We start from the raw sequence: 13,846 nt of genomic DNA on the forward strand, positions 1-13,846 counted from the left end.
CCAAATTAAGACTCCAAGGAGGAGAGATTGATTTTAACAACAAGCCTGATACGAACCAAAGCCTGAACAAAACAGTGAGTATTAGTAAGTTTAGCAATCTTTCTATAAAATAAAACAGAAAGAGCAGAGATTTGTCCCTTCAAGGTACTTGCAGACAAACCTTTATCCAAACCATCTTGAAGAAACTGTAAAATTCTAGGAATCCTAAAAGAATGCCAAGAGAATTTATGAGAAAAACACCATGAAATATAGGTTTTCCAAACCCAATAATAAATCTTCCTTGAAACAGACTTACGAGCCTGTAGCATAGTATTAATCACAGAGTCAGAGAAATTTCCATACCTTCAAATTTAGCGATTTGAGATCCTGATGGAAAAATGGCCCTTGAGACAGAAGGTCCGGCCTTAAAGGAAGTGACCAAGGTTGGCAACTGGACATCTGGACAAGATCTGCATACCAAAACCTGTGAGGCCATGCTGGTGCTATCAGAAACACATGCGATTGTTCCAATATGATCTTGGAGATCACCCTTGGAAGAAGAACTAGAGGCAGAAAAATGTAAGCAGGTTGGTAAAACCAAGGAACTACTAACGCATCCACCATCTTCGCCTGAGGATCCCTGGACCTGGAAAGGTACCTGGGAAGCTTCTTGTTTAGATGGGAAGCCATCAGATCTATTTCAGGGAGACCCCACATCTGTACAATCTGACAAAATACATCTGGATGGAGAGACCACTCCCCAGGATGTAAGGACTGACGACTGAGATAAATCTGCTTCCCAATTGCCTACATGGATATGTATCGCAGAAATTAGACAGGAGTTGGATTCCCCCCAATAAATTATCCAAGATACTTCTTTCATCGCTAAAGGACTGGACTGCTAGTCCCACCTTGATGATTTACATATGCCACAGTTGTGATATTGCCTGTCTGAAAACAAATGAATAATTCTCTCTTTAATAGCGGCCAAGCCTGAAGAGCCCTGAAAATAGCATGGAGTTCTAAAATACTGATTGGTAACTTTTCCTCTTGAGGATTCCAAACTCTGTGTGCTGTCAGAGACCCCCAGACAGCTCCCCAAACTGTGAGACTTGCATCTGTTGAAATCACAGTCCAGAGAGGATGAACAAAAGAGGCCCCTTGAATAATCTGATGATGGACTAACCACCAGGACAGAGAGAGTTGAATGTTGGGATTTAAGTATATCAACTGTGATTTCTGAGTATAATCCCTGCACCATTGATTCAGCATGCAAAGCTGTAGAGGTCTCATATGAAAACGAGCAAAGGGGATCACGTCCGATGCTGCAGTCATGAGACCTAAAACTTCCATGCACATAGCCACTGAAGGGAATGATTGAGACTGAAGGTTTCAACAGGCAGAAACCAATTTCATTCATCTCTTGTCTCTTAAAGCAGAGTCATGGACACTGAATCTATCTGGAAACCTAAAAAGGTGACCCTTGTCTGAGGATTAAAAGAACTCTTTGGTAAATTGATCCTCCAACCATGTCTTTGAAGAAACAACATAAGTGGATTTGTGTGAGATTCTGCTAAATGAAAAGATTGAGACAGTACCAAGATATCTCCCAAATAAGGAAACACTGCAATACCCTGCTCTCTGATTACAGATAGAAGGGCACAGAGAACCTTCGAAAAGATTCTTGGAGCTGTTGCTAGGCCAAATGGAAAAGCAACAAACTGGTAATGCTTGTCTTGAAAAGAGAATCTCAGAAACCGATAGTGGTCTGGATGAATTGGAATATGAAGATACGCATCCTGTAAGTCTATTGAGGACATGTAATGACCTTGCTGAACAAAAGGCAGAATAGTCCTTATAGTCACCATCTTGAAAGTTGGGACTCTTACAAAATGATTAAAAAACTTCAGATCCAGAACTGGTCTGAAAGAATTTTCCTTCTTCGGGACAATGAATAGATTTGAATAAAAACCCAGACCCTGTTCCAGAATTGGAACTGGTACAATCACTTCTGAAAGCTCTATATCTAAAACACACTTCAGAAAAGCCTGAGCTTTCACAGGATTTGTTGGAACGTGAGAGAGAAAAAATCTTCTCACAGGACATTTTATTCTGAAACTAGGATAGATCAGTAAGAAACTGATATTAATGTACACCTGTATAGCACTCACGTTCCTGTAATTCAGATTAGAAAGGATAGACCGTTTGAGACTCCTAGATGGAGTACTGAACTCTAATGTATAAAATTTAACCTTTAATAGAGATCTTTAAAATTGTACATTCACACAAGGACAAAACATTTAAAATTAACGTCTGCTATTTAAATCCGTTCACATAAATTCTAAATTATCATATGTGTATAGAGGATAATAAAAAAATTCTCAAGTTGAGAGTGGTGAGATTGCTGGCAACTTGATATGTCAATATCAGAGGGTATATGATTTTGAACTTGGGCAACTTATTCAATTCAGCTGGTGAAATACCAGACTTAGCAGTATTTGATTACTTGCTTACCAGCAAAGTTACTTTAATTAGATGCCTTCATGAGGTTGTATTGACTACCACACGTCCTAATTCTATCGTAGTAAGGTTGTATCTTTTATAAATAATACACCAGTGTTAATAACAGTAATTGCAGAATAGTAATGGATGTTAAATATCCTATATCTTATAAGGTTGATACGTTCTGCACTGTTCTGTATTTAAAGTGTTACACAAAGCCCACCAATATCTTTAATGATATATAGGTTGCGACTAATATATTTCAGAGAATAGTGAGTTAATGAACTCAAATAATAGTGGATATTTGAGAGCTGTCATTACCTATAAGTGGCTAGTCTGTACACATATACGAATGTTTCTACCAATTATTGTGAATGGTTTTGGTGTATGGCTCTCCTGTGTCATACACTATAAGTATATCAAGTTGTTTCAACAAATGAGTACAAAGAGTAATGGGGTTACTTTATTAAAGTTCCTTATTTATCAATGTCAATACTCCATATAATTATTGTATGTTGGGTTGCGGCTCACTGGTATCGGGAGTATCAATTGACTTGGAGTATACTCGGTTGATAAACGACAGTCAGATAATCTCTCTGAATGGAAATAGTTACGTTTGGTGTGATATTACCATTATTTAAATTGTCAGCATCGCTGCTTATACGCTGCAGCCATATCATTGCTTAGGTCTTGTGTTTCAGTTAACATTTAAATAACACTGTTGTGTAAATACTTAGTCAGAATCTGATATTAGGATACGTTTGGATATTTAGTTTCTATTGCTTATAATAAAAGGCAACATTTTTATTCGTGGTCACTGTATTCTTTTTGCTGCTACAAGTTTGCCGTTTTATACCTTGTATTGTTACAAAATAAAGCTATTCTGGGGTGTAGGTACGAAGATCTCCTTCACGTTATAAAGCTTTTGAGGTAGTGCCCTTGTGAATTATCGGACAGTATTAACACTCACTTACTGAAATATTGCGCCCTACTATTGAAAAGTATACCGGCCTATACCTCTAATCTTATACAAGTGTTGGATGGCAACGTATCAGTTATATTAATATTGACGGTTAATAGGTATAGGTGCTATAATTGCAGCGTATTAGTCTGGATATAGTTATCAGTTTATATCTTTGGTCACTCAATATTAATTAATGAAGCGTAACTACTGGCTTACTGGCCTATACCTTTGGAACCTAATACTTATTGTCCACACTTGTAATATTGCTGTAGTGTCTAGTTGTTCAGTTTGTATTACCGGCCTATGGGGGGTAGTTATCAACGCGTCTACTTTACCTGCCTAAGTAGGCGGCCCAATACGCCCGCCTAAGCTCGCCTCACATTGCCGCCGTGGACCTTCAAAATTTCGCCTAGTTATCAATAAAGCTGTCAAAAAGCCGCGCACCAAGTACGGGGCGATGAGCAGCGGACTGTGATAGTTATCACTCATCCGATCTCACTGCTCTTCGGCTTTTTGACAGCTTTATTGCTAGCCTGTCACTAAGCACCCACACTAAACTACACTGTTCTACCCCCTATACCGGAGCCCCCCGCAACTCAATAAAGTTATTAACCCCTAAACCGCCGCTCCCGGACACTGCCGCCACCTACATTATACCTAGTAACCCCTATCCTGCCCCCCTATACCGCCGCCCTCTATAATAAAAGGTATTAACCCCTATCCTGCTGATCCCGGACCTCGCCGCAACTAAATAAATAGTTTAACCCCTAAACCGCCGCTCCCGGACCCCGCCGCAACCTATATTAAACTTATTAACCCCTATCCTGCCCCCCTATACCGCCGCCCTCTATAATAAAGTTATTAATCCCTATCCTGCTGATCCCGGACCTCGCTGCAACTAAATAAATAGTTTAACCCCTAAACCGCCGCTCCCGGACCCCGCCGCAACCTATATTAAACGTATTAACCCCTATCCTGCCCCCCTATACCGCCGCCCTCTATAATAAAGTTATTAACCCCTATCCTGCTGATCCCGGACCTCGCCGCAACTAAATAAATAGTTTAACCCCTAAACCGCCACTCCCGGACCCCGCCGCAACCTATATTAAACTTATTAACCCCTATCCTGCCCCCCCTACACCGTCGCCACCTATAATAAATTTATTAACCCCTATCCTGCCCCCCCCACACCGCCGCCACTGTAATAAAATTATTAACCCCAAAACCTAAGTCTAACACTAACCCTAACACCCCCCTAACTTAAATATTAATTAAATAAATCTAAATAATATTTCTCTTATTAACTAAGTTAATCCTATTTAAAACTAAATACTTACCTTTAAAATAAACCCTAATATAGCTACAATATAAATAATAATTATATTGTAGCTATCTTAGGATTTATTTTTATTTTACAGGCAACTTTCAATTTATTTTAACTAGGTACAATAGCTATTAAATAGTTATTAACTATTTAATAGCTACCTAGTTAAAATAAAGAGAAATTAACCTGTAAAATAAAAACTAGCCTAAGTTACAATTACACCTAACACTACACTATACTTAAATAAATTAATCCTATTTAAAACTAAATACTTACCTGTAAAATAAATCCTAAAATAGCTACAATGTAATTAATAATTACATTGTAGCTATTTTAGGATTTATATTTATTTTACAGGTAACTTTGTATTTATTTTAGCTAGTTAGAATACCTATTAAATAGTTATTAACTATTTAATAACTACCTAGCTAAAAGAAATAAAAAAATAACCTGTAAAATAAATCCTAACCTAAGTTACAATTAAACCTAACACTACACTATCATTAAATTAATTAAATAAATTAGTTACAAATAACTACAATTAAATTAAATAAACTAACTAAAGTACAAAAAATAAAAAAAGCTAAGTTACAAAAAATAAAAAAAATAAGTTACAAACATTTAAAAAATATTACAACAATTTTAAGCTACTTACACCTAATCTAAGCCCCCTAATAAAATATCAAAGCCCCCCAAAATAAAAAAATGCCCTTTCCTATTCTAAATTAAAAAGTTCAAAGCTCTTTTACCTTACCAGCCCTTAAAAGGGCCTTTTGCGGGGCATGCCCCAAAGAATTCTGCTCTTTTGCCTGTAAAATAAAAATACAACCCCCCCAACATTAAAACCCACCACCCACATACCCCTAATCTAACCCAAACCCCCCTTAAATAAACCTAACACTACCCCCCTGAAGATCATCCTACCTTGAGTCGTCTTCAGCCAGTCGACCCACCGATGGAACCAAAGAGGAGATCCGGAGCAGAAGAAGTCATCATCCAGACGGCGCTGAAGAAGTCTTCCATCCAATGAAGTCATCATCCAGGCAGCGCTGAAGAAGTCTTCCATCCGATAGAAGTCTTCATCCAGGCGGCGTCTTCAATCTTCATCCATCCGAAGCGGAGCCATCTTCAGACGAGCCGACGTGGAGCCATCCTCTTCTTCCCGATGACTAACGACGAATGGATATTCCTTTAAGGGACGTCATCCAAGATGGCTTCCCTCGAATTCCGATTGGCTGATAGGATTCTATCAGCCAATTGGAATTAAGGTAAGAAAAATCTGATTGGCTGATTGAATCAGCCAATCAGATTGAAGTTCAATCCGATTGGCTGATCCAATCAGCCAATCAGATTGAGCTTGCATTCTATTGGCTGATCGGAACAGCCAATAGAATGCGAGCTCAATCTGATTGGCTGATTGGATCAGCCAATCGGATTGAACTTATCATTATTATAATATTATGTTTTTATTTTACAGGTTAATTTCTCTTTATTTTAGCTAGTTAGCTATTAAATAGTTAATAACTATTTAATAGCTATTGTACCTAGTTAAAATAAATTGAAAGATGCCTGTAAAATAAAAATAAATCCTAAGATAGCTACAATATAATTATTATTTATATTGTAGCTATCTTAGGGTTTATTTTAAAGGTAAGTATTTAGTTTTAAATAGGATTAATTTATTTAATAAGAGAAATATTATTTAGATTTATTTAATTAATATTTAAGTTAGGGGGTGTTAGGGTTAGTGTTAGACTTAGGTTTAGGGGTTAATAATTTTATTACAGTGGTGGCGGTGTAGGGGGGGCAGGATAGGGATTAATAAATTTATTATAGGTGGCGACGGTGTAGGGGGGGCAGGATAGGGGTTAATAAACTTATCATAGGTGGCAACGGTGTAGGGGGGGGCAGATTAGGGGTTAATAAGTTTAATATAGGTTGCGGCGGGGTCCGGGAGCAGCAGTTTAGGGGTTAAACTATTTATTTAGTTGCCGCGAGGTCCGGGATCCGCAGGATAAGGGTTAATAACTTTATTATAGGTGACGACGGTATAGGGAGGCAGGATAGGGGTTAATAGGTATAATGTAGGTGGCGGCGGGGTCCAGGAGCAGCGGTTTAGGGGTTAATATAATTATTATAGTTGCGGCGGGGTCCGGGAGTGGCGGTTTAGGGGTTAATACATATATTATAGTTGCGGCGGGGACCGGGAACGGCAGTTTAGGGGTTAACATATTTATTATAGTTGCGGTGGGCTCCGGGAGCGGCGGTTTAGGGGGTAATACATTTATTTAGTTGCGGCGGTGTAGGGGGGCAGATTAGGGGTGTTTAGTAGTGATGTCGCGAACTGTTCGCTGGAGAACAGTTCCCGGCGAACATAGCTTGTTCGCGTTCGCCGCTGCGGGCGAACATATGCGATATTCGATCCGCCCCCTATGTGTCATCATTGAGGAAACTTTGACCCTGTATCTCACAACCTTCTGACACATTTGAGCCAATCAGCAGCAGACACTCCCTCACAGACCTTCCCAGCTCCTTGGCAGCAGCCATTTTAGATTCATTACGATCTTGCTTTCTTAGTGAGAGGAGCTTTAGTGTTGCTGCTGCTGACATTATAGGGAAATAGATAGCTAGGCTAGTGTATTTAGTGTCCACTACAATCCTGAAGGACTCATCTAATCTCTGCTGTAAGGACCTTTTTAGGGCTATAACTTCAGTCATTTTTTTTTTTTTATTTGTAATTTTATTTGCATTTGCCTGGCTTTCACCCTGTGTGTGAGGCTCACGGCATATACTGTGATTAGTGCCACCACTGATATCTGCTTAACATTAGTGTAAATTTAACCAACAAAACTTTTAAATCATTTAGCTAGTGTAATCTAATTTCATTTTCTATCAGGCCTGTGTTTCAGGCTCACACAGCATATACTGTGGTTAATTGCTCTGTGCCAGCCACCACTCATAACTGCTTAACATTAGTGTAAATTTAAACAACAAAACTTTTAAATCATTTTGCTAGTGTAATCTAATTTCATTTTCCATCAGGCCTGTGTGTCAGGCCCACATCATATAGTGTGATTAATAGCTCTTTTTTCCACCACTTATATCTGGTGTAACAGTAGTGTAAATTTTTTTTTAAATTTTTTTTTTACATCAGTCCTCTTCTAGTGTTATTTAATTTTAGTTGCCAGGCCAGCCTGGCTGTCATTAGTGCCAGCCTGTGTGTCAGGCTGCCAGCATATACTGTGCCTACTTCCATCCTCAGTGCCAGTCCACCACTCCTATCTGGTGTAACATTAGTTTAAATTTTGTAAAAAAAACTTTTACATCAGTCTTCTAGTGTTATTTAATTTTAGTTGCCAGGCCAGCCTGCCACTAGTGCCAGCCTGTGTGTCAGGCTACCAGCACATACTGTGTCTACTTCTATCCTGAGTGCCATCACTCCTATCTGTTGTAACATTAGTGTAACTTTTTTTAAAAAAAACTTTTACATCAGTCTGCTATTGTTATTTAATTGCAGTTGCCTGTCTGCCAGCGTGTGTGCCAGGCCCACTTTCCCACTAGTAGCACGAATCATATTTGTTATAACAGTAGTGTAAATATTTTAAATAAAAACTTTTTTGACTGTGAATCATCAGCCTGCTAGTGCAATTGAATTGCAGTTGCCTGCCTGCCTGCCAGCGTGTGTGCCAGCCCCACTTGCCAACTAGTGCCACCAATCATATTTGTTATAACAGTATTGTAAATATTTAAAATAAAAACTTTTTTGACTGAGAAACATCAGTCATCTAGTGTAATCTAATTGCAGTTGCCTGCCTGCCAGCGTGTGTGCCAGGCCCACTTGCCAACTAGTGCCACCAATCATATTTGTTATAACAGTATTGTAAATATTTAAAATAAAAACGTTTTTGACAGAAACATCAGTCATCTAGTGTAATCTAATTGCAGTTGCCTTCCTCCCAGCGTGTGCCAGGCCCACTTGCCAACAAGTGCCACCAATCATATTTGTTATAACAGTAGTGTAAATATTTAAAAAAAAATATTTTTTGACTGTGAAACATCAGTCTGCTAGTGTAATCTAATTGAAGTTGCCTTCAATGTATCTATCTATCTATCTATCAAATCTATCTTGTGGTTGTGCAAATGGACTGTTTGCGGTTGTTTGCGGTGCGTTACACGGGGAGTTTAGTCTGTCACTCTGAAGCGGGCGTAACCCTTACACTACCTGATCGATACAACATCATACCTGATGTTTTAAAGCACGTTATTCCAAACAATTTAGGAATGTTAGGTGATTCAGGCCCTTTATGGGTTAAAACCAGACTCTGCATCAACTATGTAATTTTCCGTGGGAGTTTTGCCATGGATCCCCCTCCGGCATGCCACAGTCCAGGTGTTAGTCCCCTTGAAACAACTTTTCCATCACTATTGTGGCCAGAAAGAGTCCTTGTGGGTTTTAAAGTTCGCCTGCCTATTGAAGTCAATGGCGGTTCGCGAACATTTGCGGAAGTTCTAGTCCGCCGTTCACGAACCTAAATTTTTAGGTTCGTGACATCACTAGTGTTTAGACTCGGGGTACATGTTAGAGTGTTAGGTGTAGACAGCTCCCATAGGAATCAATGGGATGTCGGGCAGCAGCGAACATGAACTTTCGCTATGGTCAGACTCCCATTGATTCCTATGGGATCCGCAGCCTCCAGGGTGGCGGTTTGAAAACCAGGTACGCTGGGCCGGAAAAGTGCCGAGCGTACTTGCTAGTTTTTTGATAACTAGCAAAAGTAGTCAGATTGTGCCGCACTTGCGGAACATCTGGAGTGACGTAAGAATCGATCTGTGTTGGACTGAGTCCGGCGGATCAAAGCTTACGTCACTAAATTCTACTTTTCCCGGTATCTAGGGCTTGATAACTAAGGCGAATCAGCCTCACCACAAATACGCTGCGGAATTCCAGCGTATTTGCGGTTGACGGCTTGATAACTAGGCCTCTATACCTCTAAAAGTGCACAACTATTGACCCCATATTAGTAATTGATGTAGAATCTATCGTGTCCTTGTTTTACCGGCCTATACCTTTAAGAACTTGTAAATGCTATCGCCGTACAACTTATAGTTGTAGCATCTAGTCGCTTATTTAGAATTACCGGCCTATACCTTAGTTGGCGTTATGCCTGCTATCACCACCTGGTACCTCTAGCCATGTAAATAATTTTTAGAAGTAAGTTATACCTATGTAAAAATAGTGAAATGCCTTAATTATTTCTAATGATGCATTAATGAATTAGCCAAGTATTTCCACATCGGATATTATTAAAATGCAGACGAGCTAAAATTACACACAGCCACAGTCCCCTAACATGTTTCGCCAGTAACCTGGCTTTGTCAAAGGGTCAATTTTATTCTGAAACCTATTCAATACCCCTGAGAGACAATATTCTGAATCCAATAATTCTGAATGGAACCTGCCCAATTGTCTTGAAATAATTTCAATCTGCCCCCCACCAGCAGAACTGGATCGAGGGTTGCACCTTCATGTAGTCTTGGGGGCAGACTTTGGTTTCTTGTAAGGCTTGGATTGATTCCAACTCGAGGATGGCTTCCAATTGGAGCCAGAGTCTTTAGGGGAAGGAGTGGTTTTCTGTTCTCTATTCTGACGAAAGGAACGGAACCGATTAGAAGCTTTAGATTTGCCTTTAGACTTTTTATCTTGAGGCAAAAAAACTCCCTTTCCCCCAGTAATAGTGGAAATAATAGAATCCAACTGGGAACCAAGCAAATTATTACCCTGGAATGATAGAGATAGTAACCTAGATTTAGATACCATTTCAGCATTCCATGATTTGAGCCATAAAGCTCTTCCAGCTAAAATAGCTAAAGACATAGATTTAACATTAATCTTGATGATATCAAAAATAGCATCACAGATAAAATGATAAGCATGTTGAAGCAAACGAACAATGCTATGCAAATCAGAGTCTTTTTCCCGTTGTGCTAAGCTATCCAACCAAAAAGTTGATGCAGCCGCAACATCAGCCATAGAAATGGCAGGTCTGAGCATATAGCCAGAATGCAAATAAGCTTTCCTTAGATTAGATTCAATCTTCCTATCTAAAGGATCCTTAAAAGAGGTACTATCTTCCATAGGAATAGTAGTACGTTTAGCAAGAGTAGTAATAGCCCCATCAACCTTAGGGACTTTTTACCAAAACACTAATTTAGCCACTGGCAAAGAATACAACTTTGTAAACCTTGAAGAAGGAACAAAAGAAGTACCAGGCTTAGACCATATCTTAGCAATCACATAAGAAATAGCCTCAGGAACAGGAAAAACCTCAGGAGTAGTCACAGGAGGTTTGTAGACCGAATTTAAATGTTTACTGGATTTTTTATCAAGAGGATCAGACTCCTCAATATCCAAAGTTATTTTAACAAAGAACGAATATACTCAATCTTAAAAAGATAAGATGATTTATCACTGTCAATGTCTGAGGTAAGATCTTCTGAGTCAGAGAGACCCTCATCAGAGGAGGATATATCAGTATGTTGCTGGTCATTACAAATTTCATCAGTATTATTAAGTTTTAAAAGACAATTACGTTTATTTGAAGGCGGTATAGCAGCCATAGCCTTCTCTATCGCCTCAGCAATATAAATTTTCATATCAACAGGGATATCATGTACTTTAGATTTTGAAGGAACAACAGATACTGTACTAGCACTAATAGAAACCTTTTCTGCATGCAAAAGCTTATCATGACAACTGTTACATACTACAGCTGGATATATAATCTCCACGAGCTTACAACAGATACACTTAGCTTTGATAGAACTGTGTTCAGACAGCATGGTTCCTACAGCAGCTTCTGAGACAGGATCACATTGAGACATCTTGTAAAATGTAAAAAAAGAAAAAATAACATTAAGCAGAAATATCTTATTTCCACATATAGCAGTTTCAGGAATGGGAAAAAATGCAAATGCTAAAATTGGCAAAAAAAAAGCAAATAGCATAGCCATCTGAGCATAAAGAAGGCAAAGAGCATATAGGAAGTGAGGAAAAATAAAACAATTTTTTTTGGCGGCAAGTATGACGCACGACACAAAAGGAAGTTGAGAATTTTTTTGGCGCCAACAAACATCCAGAAATAATGCAACTCACGTCATAACAAACACAATTTCACGCCAAACAACCTAGCATCAACTAAGATGCAGGAAACGACGAACTTGCATCATGACAGATGCACATTCGCGCCCAAAAAAATTCTTGCTCCAAGAATGACGCAAAACCCCCCAGCATTTTGCGCCCTAACAAGCCTAATTTGCCCGCAAGTTTTCCAAGAAAAAACAAGTCAAATTTAAAAAAGACTATACCCCAGGAAAGACAAACTTCCTAAAACATGATTCCCTTAACGAAACTGCTGGACTGCAAAGGGAAATACACATAGACCTGACTCATGGCAAATATAAGTAAAATACATGTATTTAAAACTTCATATTAATACATAAAGCACCAAACCATAGCTGAGAGTGTCTTAAATAATAATACATACTTACCGAAAGACACCCATCCACATATAGCAGATAGCCAAACCAGTACTGAAAGCTATCAGCAGAGGTAATGGTACATAAGAGTATATCGTCGATCTAAAAAGGGAGGTAGGAGATGAATCCCTACGACCGATAACAGAAAACCCTTGAAAAGATTTCCCGCGAGGAAAACCATAAAATCAAATAGGCGATATTCTCTTCACATCCCTCTGATAAACACTGTACTCTGAGAGGAATTGGGCTTCAGAATGCTTAGAGGCGCTTATCATAGAAGAAATCATTAAAATCAAGCACAAACTTACTTCACCACCTCCATAGGAGGCAAAGTTTGTAAAACTGAATTGTGGGTGTGGTGAGGGGTGTATTTATAGGCATTTTGAGGTTTGGGAAACTTTGCCCCACCTGGTAGGATTCTATATTCCATACGTCACTAGCTCATGGACTCTTGCCAATTACATGAAAGAAACAACCTTTCCCTCAATTCACTAAAGCACGGCTCAGCGTATAGCGAGTCCTAAGGAATTAGTTTATTCACCTTATTGAAGGCCTGGTACTATATACTCAACACAGAGAAGCTTTTTGGAACACTCTCTAATTGTTACACCTTAATCAAGTTTCTTGGTTTGAGGTGAAAAGTATTTGTTGCTCTTTTGATAGATTTAATCTTATAAATGAATCTTGGTTATAGAGGGAATAATCAGTGAGCAGATTATTATAGATGGTTGAAAAATGTGAAAGTTCAGATACTTAGACTGTACCTTTAAATGTGTCTCAGAGAGTTAATGTTAGAACTCCAATGATTCTTAATATAATAGCTCAGGATTTAGGCTTCAGAGATAAGTATCGGTAGAAGAATAAAAGTTCAAACTGTATCCAAAACATACATCCGTCTTCACACACTCACACAACTGTTTCACAGATTAGTTAGCAACGAGTCACAAATAGGTAGAATATGCTGGTTCAGAATTACTATGAGAGGATTGAATAGATATGTAATGATACAAGATGAAACTCTCTTACCGCAATCAGTCTTAGGCTTTACCGTTATCTGACTTACTGCGGAGCGGTCCGACGGAGCTGCTTGATGTGGCTGCAGCGGTGAAGGTGTGCGAGTGTGACTCACTTCCGGATTCGGCTGGGCGCAGACGTGCGCTGTACGCTGAGAGAGAGAAAGCTCCGGATAGCTCAGGATCAGATGACAGATGCACGATAAAAGTTTGAAGTGCAAAAAGCAACAAATAGATGGTAATTCTTTTAGTAAGACTCTAGAACAGAGAAGGACCTGAAAGTTAACAGGTTTTGTCTAAGGTAACACAGGATGAGTTACCTCCTAACATAAACAACAATTCTCAGGCACTGTATGTTTGTTGAAAACGAGGTTAAATAGGGTGAAAAGGATGGTGGGAGGGATATACCTTAAAGGGATATCACATCTCCCCCCCCTCAAGGGACCACCCCAAGAGACCCCAGGTGAGGTTTGAAAGGATACTTGAGATGAAAGCGTCTGAGCAACACAGGTGCATGGATCTCCGAAT

This window comes from Bombina bombina, chromosome 3 (assembly GCF_027579735.1).
Source record: "Bombina bombina isolate aBomBom1 chromosome 3, aBomBom1.pri, whole genome shotgun sequence".
In the NCBI taxonomy this organism is placed as follows: Eukaryota; Metazoa; Chordata; class Amphibia; order Anura; family Bombinatoridae; genus Bombina; species Bombina bombina.